Genomic DNA, 10,945 nt, shown 5'->3' with positions numbered 1-10,945 from the left:
TAGGGTACTAAATTGTTTCATTCTTTGTTATCATCAAAATTTAGAGATACATTGCAGAATCAAAATCTTGTTCTAACACTATTCACCCTCCTTTAGACCGTTGCCCTAGTGTAACACTTTGGCTAAACCAACTATATGAGGTACTCCCTCCATCCCCAAAATAAATTTCTCTTTTGTAAAAAAAAAATATTTGTCCTAAAATAAGTGTCTCTTTTAGTGTCCAATGCAATTTTAATTTTTGTCTTCCATCTGTATCATCTAATTAATACTCCTAATTTACTATTTCACTCACCTTGCATTAATAATTATTAGAATATACTAATAGGGAATAAGGAAAATATGGTAAAATTGATACTCTCTCTCTCTCTCTCTCCCTCCCTCTCTCCCTCTCCCCCTCCCTCCTTCCTTAGTGAATGCACATTGTTCTTTTTAACCTTATTCAACTACTTATATTCTAAACACAACCTCATCCCCTTATTTTTCTTTTTAACCAATAAGATTAGAGCATCCCAAGAGAGATACTCGATCTACCAACAAAATCCTTAGCTATAATGAAAGGGTGATTGAACTTAGATTAGCTCTAGGGATCAAGTCTATGGAAAATTATATTTCTCTTTCAAAAGGTAATGATATTATGTCCTCATAGAAATCATCAACGAATTCATTAGCAATAGTAACTTTGTTAAGATTAGGTTTAGGTCCCAAATTTTAAGGTGATGTTAATAGGAATTCATGAGCTTGGCAGACTCCTTTGGATTCTTGAAAAGCAGTGAGGTATGGGGTTATTTCCCCTTGTTGAATGACATTGTCGATTTCAATTGTTGTGCGACCCTTAAATTGTCCTTCCTTTGTCTGACTTTCCTCACCATTTTCAAACTTACCTTGACAATGTAACTCTTGAAGACCAAAGTGGCATACTATGTGTTTACCATTCATGATAATTTGTTTTTGATTTGTGGATTCAACTCCTAATATAATTGGTCAATCTTCTACCCATCGGTAAGAGCATAACTAGCTTGATCGACCAACTATGCCAACTCTTCAAACCTTGCTACATAATATTCCACACACATATTTCCTTATTATAAGTGTATGATTAAAATTATTTTTGTTTCTTAATACTTGATGAAAAAATACTTATCCAATAATATGTTGTAGAAATTCTCCCAACCCAATGGTCTCTAAATAACCTATAGCGCCATTCCAAAAGATTTTTTGCTTTTCCATATAACATATGTGTGGTAAATGAAGTATTTTGTTCTTCGGTAAACAACATCAATTCAAACATTTTTTTTTATAGTGGTGGTTGCTAATAGGGGTATTCACAGTGCGGTTTGGATTGATTTTGAGACAAAAACTCATCCAATCTAAAAATTAATTCACTCGCGGTTCAATTTGGTTTTGGATGTTTGGTTAAAGAAATCAATTTAGTCTGATCTAATTTCATGTGATTTAATTTGAATCGGTTTTTGGATATCTAAACTTCAAATTATATTTTTTACTAATATTATAAAATACTATAAAATGATATTTTTATGTAATATATAACATATAATATATTAAAATTATTATAATATAAGAATGATCGAATATGATTAAAATAAATGAAATAATAAAAATAAAAATATTAAATTAAACTAACAATAGTATTAAAAAATAACTCTCATAAATTAATGCAATATATCTTATTAAAATATATACATGTCATTGTTAGAAATTGGGTATGATAATCCTGGATAACTTCGAAGAATCGTGTTCGTACACTTTCCGAACAAAGTATTTCGACCCTATTCTTGCCTGGGTTCACGAAATCTTTGTGGGGATAATTCTTGAAGAACAATTTATTTCTGGCAAAGAGAGATGTTCAGGAATGTAGAGAGAAAGTTTGATTTCGTTATCCCTTTTCAAACTGAGGCCAAATGACTCCTTATATAGGAGATCAATAACAGAAACCGAAATGACGCAACTGTTCAGAAACGGTTACGTCGGTTGGGAAAGGATTCGAAATTCAAAAGAAAATTTCGAACGTTGGAACCCCGTTTCAATTATTCGCATTCAATTATACGTTGACTCGACGAGCGTGCACTCCGCACTACCCCTAACTCGTTTCCAAGCTTTAACGCATAATTGCATCGGCCTATAGTAAATCACATTACTACTAAAATACATTGATGATACTAAAATCACCAACAAATCCCCCCCATTTTAGTGTAATCCTTGATTTACTCAGTATATACAATTATATATACAAGGGTATAACACACAGGTATAACGATCAAACAAATGCATAAATGAAAATGTCTTGCGATTGAATTTTCATCTTAGTACAAATACACATTCCAAATACTCGAAAATCGGGGTGTCATAGCGATTGAACCCGTCAATCCATTTGAGTGTCCGAAGATATAGTACACATATGTTTCTTACAATACTCTACTATTCATACTTGACACTTTACAAGCCATGTGTCCTTATCCTTTAATAAGCATATAGGAAGCCAAGTCCAAGCTTCTTGAAGCGGCAAAACTTCATGCTCACATAGGTGATTCTTTTAATCTTGCGCCTGCATTTGCAATTTTCCAAAAGAACCATTAAGAAGATATAATTCAACCTAACCATCACTTGCAGGTCTGAGCACATACCTTGGGAAGATAAACACAATTGCTCCAATCTCTAACTATGATCTTTCCACATTGAATTCTGCTTCTAATATTGTATTAGAAGGGAATTGGGTATACCATAGCTAACAGATTTAAATGGACTTTAATCCCATCCCAATTACCGACTTCTTCACTAAGTCTCTAGCTAACCCCTTCGTCAAGTGGTCAGCTAAGTTTTGTTGCGACCGAACAAACTCAATAGATATCACCCCATTCATGATTAATTCCCTAATCATACTATATCTAACACTCAAATGTCTAGACTTTCCATTGTATATTTGACTATAAGCTTTAGCCAATGTGGCAGTACTATCACAATGGATAGAAATTGGTGATATCGGTTTAGGCCATATCGGAATCTCATATACCAAATTCCTTAGCCATTCCGCTTCTTTACAAGCAGCAGCTAATGCTACAAACTCAGATTCCATTGTGGAACCAGTTATACATGTTTGCTTCTTGGAAGCCCATGAGATGGCACCTCCCCCAAGCAAGAACGCCCATCCACTTGTAGAGGATGAATCTTCAGCATTATTTATCCAACTAGCATCTGAATAACCCTCTAACACCGAAGGAAATCCCATATATGACAATCCATAATTTATTGTACCCTTCAAGTACTTGAATACCCTAGTTATCGCATGCCAATGATGTCTACTAGGATTACTAGTAAATCTACTCAACTTTCCAACCGCATAAGCAATATCCGGTCTAGTGCTAATCATAGCATACATCAAAGAGCCTATAGCTTTTGAATATTCGAGTTGATCCACAGGTTTACCTGTATTTGGCATAAGCTTTTCTCCCGGATCCATGGGAGTACTTACTGGAGAACAACTTTCATGATTGAACTTCTTGAGTATTTTCTCAATGTAATGAGATTGCGTAATTACAATCCCCTTATTCTCTCGTTTAATCTTAATACCAAGAATAACGTCCGCTTCTCCCATATCCTTCATGGAGAACCTTGATGACAAGAAATTCTTCGTTTTATCAACTTGATTTTGGTCGGTGCCAAAGATCAACATGTCATCAACATATAAACAAATGAAAACTCCTTTACCGGAAGTATCAAATTTGCTATATACGCATTTGTCAGCTTGGTTTAGAATGAAACCATTAGACAAGACAACCTCATCAAACTTTTGATGCCACTGCTTCGGAGCTTGTTTCAGCCCATACAATGACTTAATTAGCTTACACACTTTATGCTCATTACCAGGCATTACAAATCCTTCAGGTTGCTTCATATACACTTCTTCCTCCAAATCACCATTCAGAAATGCTGTTTTGACATCCATTTGATGAATCACTAGATTATGAATAGCCGCCAAGGCAATCAACAATCTAATAGTAGTGATACGGGCAACAGGAGCATAGGTATCGAAATAATCAATCCCTTCCTTTTGTCTGAAGCCTTGGATAACTAATCTAGCTTTAAACTTGTCAATTGTACCATCGACTTTCATCTTCCTTTTGAAGATCCATTTGCAACCCAATGGTTTGCAACCTGGTGGTAAATCAGATAATACCCAAGTATTATTTTCCATGATAGAACCAATCTCTTCGTCAATTGCTTCTTTCCAAAAAGCAGAATCTCGAGATTTCACAGCTTCATCATACGTTCTTGGATCCTCCTCTATATTATAGCAATAATAGTATTGAGTGTCAATCTGATCCTTTGATCCCTCAACTAAATATAGTTGAAAATCAGATCCATAAGATCTAGATTTTCTAGCTCTTTTGCTCCTACGGGGTTCAAGTGTCTCACTTGGCACATCATTTGAATGATCATCCTTTAGAGATTCATCTGAATTAGGTATAGAGTCCTTTGGTCTAGGTATAGAAGAGAAACAATTCTCATCAAATATGGCATCTCTCGATTCTATAATCGTGTTAATAGAAATCGAGTCATTAGGTTCTATAACATAAAACCTATAGGCCTTGGAGTGCTCAGCATATCCAACAAAGATACAAGCTACACCCTTTTCACCCAAAGTTTTCCTTTTTGGGTCCGGGAGTCTAACCACGGCCCTACAACCCCAAACACATAGAAATGTTAAGTTGGGTCGTTTCTTATACCAAAGTTCATATGGGGTAGTCTTGTTCCTTTTATTAGGAACCCTATTTAACAAATAGCAAGCCGTTAACATAGCTTCTCCCCAAAACCCTTCACTCAAACCAGAGTAAGATAACATGGCATTCACCATTTCCTTAAGCACTCTATTTTTCCTTTCAGCCACACCATTTTGTTGAGGTGTATATGGTGCCGTAGTCTCATGAATGATTCCTACGGATTGAAAAAATACAGGATCATAATATTCACCACCTCTATCTGTACGTAATGTTTTAATCAACACATTTTGTTGCACTTCAACTTCTGTTTTATAAATTTTGAATTTATCTAAGGATTCGTCCTTAGCGTGCAGCAAATAAACATAGCAGAATCTAGATGCATCATCTATGAAAGTGACAAAATATTTTTTATGTCCTAATGATGGAGTAGCATGCAAATCACATAAATCACTATGTATCAACTCAAGAATGACAGATTTCCTTGTTATACTTTTAAAAGGTTGCCTAGTGATCTTTGTTAACATGCAAGTTTTACAATTTTCTACATTTTTATCAAAAACAGGAATTAAATCATCTTTAGACATTTCATGCATTCTTTTATAATGTACATGTCCTAGACGAGCATGCCATAACGATGAATTGATAACATTCGAAGAGGACATAAATACAGAGCCAGAATCATTAGGAACTCCATTCAAATTCATCATAAACATACCATTATTATAATATCCAAATCCTACAAACACACCAGACTTCGATAAAACATATTTATCGGATTCACACACTTGCTTGTATCCAAGCTTATTTAATACAGGACCAGAAATTAAATTCTTACGTAGTTTAGGAACATACAAAACATTAAACAAAGTGATAGTCTTTCCAGAACTGAATTCTAGCACCACGTTTCCTTTGCCTTCAACGGGAGCGAAGTGATCATCTCCCATGTAGAGGACAGAACCATCTTCCACTGGAACAAGAGTCTTGAACCAGAAACGATCCTTGCAAACATGTGTTGTAGCGCCAGAATCAATCCACCACACGATAGCATCATCCTGCACATAGAATGCTTCAGAATTTAGTGAAACCGAATGTTTAATTAAACTATTCAAATCACGAATTGATTTCTGACCTTGGTTTTCGGATTGGTCCTTAGACCCCTTTCCTGAACCACTTGCATTCGCGTTATCATGCTTTTTGCCGGAACGACAATCCTTCTTGAAGTGGCCTGTTTTGCCACACTTCCAGCATTCTAGTTTCGGTTTCTTGTTAGCACCGAAACTGCCCTTATTGTTCTTGAAAGCACGCTTTTTTCCTTTGTTTTTGTTGTTACCGTTCTTACCACCCTCTTCGACCATATTAACCGAGGGTCCAGCAATTTCTTTGCCTTTTCCTTTGTCATCCTCCTGCGCTCTTAGAGATTCTTCTATGCGCAAGTGACTTCCAAGTTGGATCAAAGACAGTTCGTCTTTTCCATGCTTCAGATTGTGTTTGAAATCCTTCTACGAAGGAGGCAACTTGTCTATGATGCTTGAGACAAATATTGTTTCATCCATCTTCAATCCGTGTTGTGTGAACTGTCCAAGGATTCGGAGGAGTTCATTGAATTGTTCCATGACAGACCTCGATTCAACCATTTTGTAATTGTTGAAATCGGTTACCAGGAACTTTTTACTGGATGAGTCCTCTGCCATGTACTTGGATTCGAGACAATCCCACAATTCCTTTGCAGATTCTATGTTTTGATAAATATCAAATAAGGGATCAGACATACCGTTAAGAATGTGCCCTCTGCATATGTAGTCGTCGTTCTCCCATTTTGATCTACGTCTCAGATTTTCAACTGTGTCTTCTTCCAGAAGTTTTGGAATCGGTGTAGACAGGACATGCACCACCTTCAACGTTGTCAACATGAAATGCATCTTCTTCTGCCAACGCCTGAAGTCTTGTCCTCGAAACTTGTCCAATTTTCCGAAGTTTGTAGTCATCTCCTTGACGGTGCTTCCTCCAGCTATGATTATCAGAAAATACTTTGTTCGTTTGTTAGAAATTGGGTATGATAATCCTGGATAACTTTGAAGAATCGTGTTCGTACACTTTCCGAACAAAGTATTTCGACCCTATTCTTGCCTGGGTTCACGAAATCTTTGTGGGGATAATTCTTGAAGAACAATTTATTTCTGGCAAAGAGAGATGTTCAGGAATGTAGAGAGAAAGTTTGATTTCGTTATCCCTTTTCAAACTGAGGCCAAATGACTCCTTATATAGGAGATCAATAACAGAAACCGAAATGACGCAACTGTTCAGAAACGGTTACGTCGGTTGGGAAAGGATTCGAAATTCAAAAGAAAATTTCGAACGTTGGAACCCCGTTTTAATTATTCGCATTCAATTATACGTTGACTCGACGAGCGTGCACTCCGCACTACCCCTAACTCGTTTCCAAGCTTTAACGCATAATTGCATCGGCCTATAGTAAATCACATTACTACTAAAATACATTGATGATACTAAAATCACCAACAGTCATTTGGTTTGGGTTTTAACAAATTAACATCCAAGCACATTCAATATTTTTTTGTTTTTGTGGGTTTTCTAGAATTGGTTTGCGATTTTACATGTATCAATTTAGATTTGAACACCCCTTATTGAGGATGACCTTGTTCTTGCTGCCTAATAAGATTGGTTGTCTCGTTCTGCTGTAGTGATTTTTTTTGTTAAAGTTACCTCTTTCATACCACTTGTCATCATTCAGTTGCTATCCACTTGATTTAGCGCATCCACCTCACTCCTTAACTAGCCATCGAAGAGACAAACAATCCCCCAAGAGCAATTCACCCCTATCCAAGGCCGAAGCTTGGAACATGGGCTTACAAAATTGATGTATTTTTTTCATATAAAACACAAATATTAGGCTATTTATACTTAATATTTAATGATTAAATAATTCGATAATATAGATGCAAAACAAACTTGACAATAATCCTAGCTAGTAGCTACTCACAATTCGACTAACATGATACCAAATATGTGACACACTTATACAGTATAGTATGGTTATATTAACCACATAATATAATCTATAATATAATCTATAATGGTAAATAAAAGTTGGTCTCTTAAATGTTTTGGCTAAAACCACTTTAGAGTCCTAACAAAACTATGGCATATGTGTTTATGTCATTTGAGTGAGCGTGGGATGATGGAACTTCATAAGAGAAATCTATTAAAGGATGTTTGTAGTTGTAAGTTGGATTTGTGCAAGTATTATGTATTTGGAAAACATTTGCGTGTTCAATTTGAGATCAGAAAGCACAAAACAAAGGGAATTCTAGACTATGTGCATTCATATATGATTTCCATGGGTGGTTATAGGTATTTTGTTACTTTCACATATGACCTTTCTCTCAAAGTTTGGATGTATTTCTTGAAGTAGAAATCTGAAGTGTGATAATGAGAAATTGTATCATGTTTTAAGGCTTATATCGCATGTTATTCGTATTTATTTCAATATGTTTTATCACCTTTTAGTTCATTTTTATTCGCTTTGCAGTTGTTAGCGAGTTTCGGTGCAAATCTGAAAGCAAATTGAAAAAGGAGCAAAAGAGCAAGATTCTGCCCATTCTGTCCAAATGGCGTTCACCATGTGTATATGGCGTTCGCCATTGGCCTGCCAGCCACGTCATTTAATGATCAAGGCAATGGTGTTTGCCATTGCCCTAATGGCATTCGTCATTATCATGCAGAAGCAGTTTTGCACTAGTGGGAAGTTTTGTGCAGTTTTCTCCGACCTATTTTCCCTCCACTTTGCTTGCACGATCAAGGGAGGTTACAAGGATGCAAAACCTCTATAAATAGGACTCTTGGAGGTGTTTAAGATCATCCAAGTTGTGAGGACGCTCTGTCAAAATTGCTTTGTAGTCATAGGCATAAATTCACCTGTAAAAGTGACAATAACTCACATCGAGGGATTGTCACACTTGTTTTCTTGTAATTTTCATTGTACTCTTGGATCAAGAACAAACCTGCCGACATTTTCATTTCAATTCAAAGTACACAGGTTTTTACCGCTCTATTATGTATACTTGTTATTGCCTTTACTACATTACATGTCATGTTATTTTTAAGTTTAGTTGATGTGATCATGTTAATTTTTATTAAACTTATGTCTTGCTAATTTTGTCTGAGTCCGGCGTATGAGGACCATCAATATCGAAGGGACTCGGTAGAAATAATAAGCGTAAAATTATGATTAAATTATGTTTTGGTTTTAGTTTCCAATTGTATGTTTCATTGTTTTGACACGAGAGTGAAGAACAAACTAAGGTTCTAGCCGATAGTGCGAGAGTGTGAGGAAAGAACCAGATAGTAGAAACTAAGCATTGATCTTAAAAATAGCGAGAGCGCTTTAGGCATTTATTAGGATCTCATTGGTTTTCAAATATGCTTTCTAATTCAAACGGGCGAGCGAGAGCAAAATCCTGTGGTTAGGAGGTGTAGTTTTAGTCAATAGCGCGAGTGTGAGACGGAGTCTTTAAATCAATATTTTCTACAGAGCGTAATAAAATCGTAATTAGTACATGTATTCTACCTACTCCCTTAGGAACGCGGAATCCATGTTCCGGGCTCATTTTATTATCATTTTCAAACCTCTAGGAATTAGCGTTTATATTTCCGTTCATATCCTTTTAACCTTTAGCCTTAGCTTTGCAATTGCAACGATAAATAATATTAGTTTGATTATTAGTCTCTGTGGGTTTGACAATCTTTTAAAACTACCCGATAAATTGTATACTTGCAGTTATTATCCAACAGACACGTTCGTCGCGATCAAGTTTTTGGCGCCATTGTCGGGGACTAATTTAGTCAATATTATGATTTTGTTGTTGCATAGTATAGACTAAGGCAGCTTTTATTTTATTTAACCTTCTAAATTGTCAATTGTATGCCAAGCACTTGCTCAAAAAACAAAGAGCTAGAATAACCAGTTTACGAAGTCCAGCGTTTTATTAATTTACAACGTCGAGTTCATAATTTCCGAATTAAGTACAATCTTCCTTTTCCAATATAATAATCAGAATCTAAACCAGTAATGGATGAAGGACCACAAAACCGTCGTCTTAAGTATTATGTTGTTCCTTCATAGGAGGAACCACACAACAACAATGCTGCTCCTACCATCAACCAAAACATTTTGAGTTGAAACCTTCACTGTTATCAGTCATTCAACAAAACTAATATTCAGGTAGTCCTACAGACGATCCAAACTTACATTTGTCAGTGTTTGTGTAGTACGCAAACACAATGAAAGCAAATGGCGTCAGTCCCGAAGCGATTAGACTACGTCTTTTCCTCTTTCCTTAAGAGATAGAGATAGAGCTTGGCTCCAGTCTCTACCTTCAAACTCTGTAACCACATGGTACGATTTGAAGAAAGTCTTCTTAGCTCGATATTTTCCACCAAGCAAGACGGAAATGCTAAGAGCTCAAATCAACAGATTTAAGCAAAAAGACAACGAATCTCTTTTCGACGCTTGGGAAAGATACAAGGACATGATGAGACTTTGTCCACACCATGGACTTGAGCAATGGTTGATTATCCATACTTTCAATAATGGTCTTTTGTACAACACTAAAATGAATTTGAGCGCTGCAGTTGCCGGTGCTTTAATGGACAAACCATAAGATGAATCCTATGAACCGATTGAGAGCATGACTCAAAATTATTTCCAACGGGGAGGTGAACATGCTGCTGTAGAAAAACCAACTCCAAAAGGAGGAATGTACGAAGTTAATGGCATAGACCGTGTCAATGCTAAAGTGGATGCACTTAATCAAAAGATCGAAAGCTTAGCCATAACACCAACTGCTACCGTAGCTGCTGTAACACCAAACTGTGAATTATGTGGAACCCCTGGGCACACTAATGTCGATTGTCAGTTATTGGTTGGTAGTCCTACCGACCAAGTAATTTAAGCTCAAGGAAACCCATATTCCAACACTTACAATCCTGGCTGGAGAAACCATCTGAACTTTTCTTATAAAAATAATAATGCTTTATTTCCTCCAAACCCAACACCTGCTATTCCACCTGGTTATCAGAAAGGAGCCCTTGTTGCTCCACAAGCACCTAGAAAGTCAAATATAGATATCATGATGGAAAACTTTATGAATTCTCAAGCTCAACAAAACAAGGACTTCGTAAATCAAAAT

General features: G+C 36.2%; 1 non-coding gene across 1 annotated transcript; it reads right to left on the bottom strand.

Annotated features, from left to right (window-relative positions):
• Positions 1–10,207: 10,207 nt before the first annotated feature.
• On the bottom strand, positions 10,208–10,314 carry LOC127134079 (small nucleolar RNA R71). The gene has a single exon (XR_007807853.1). It is a non-coding gene; the product is annotated as a small nucleolar RNA R71 (small nucleolar RNA).
• Between the last annotated feature and the right edge of the window lie 631 nt (positions 10,315–10,945).

This window comes from Lathyrus oleraceus, chromosome 3 (genome assembly GCF_024323335.1).
Source record: "Lathyrus oleraceus cultivar Zhongwan6 chromosome 3, CAAS_Psat_ZW6_1.0, whole genome shotgun sequence".
NCBI lineage: Eukaryota > Viridiplantae > Streptophyta > Magnoliopsida > Fabales > Fabaceae > Lathyrus > Lathyrus oleraceus.
This window is presented reverse-complemented; position numbering and strand designations above follow the sequence as displayed.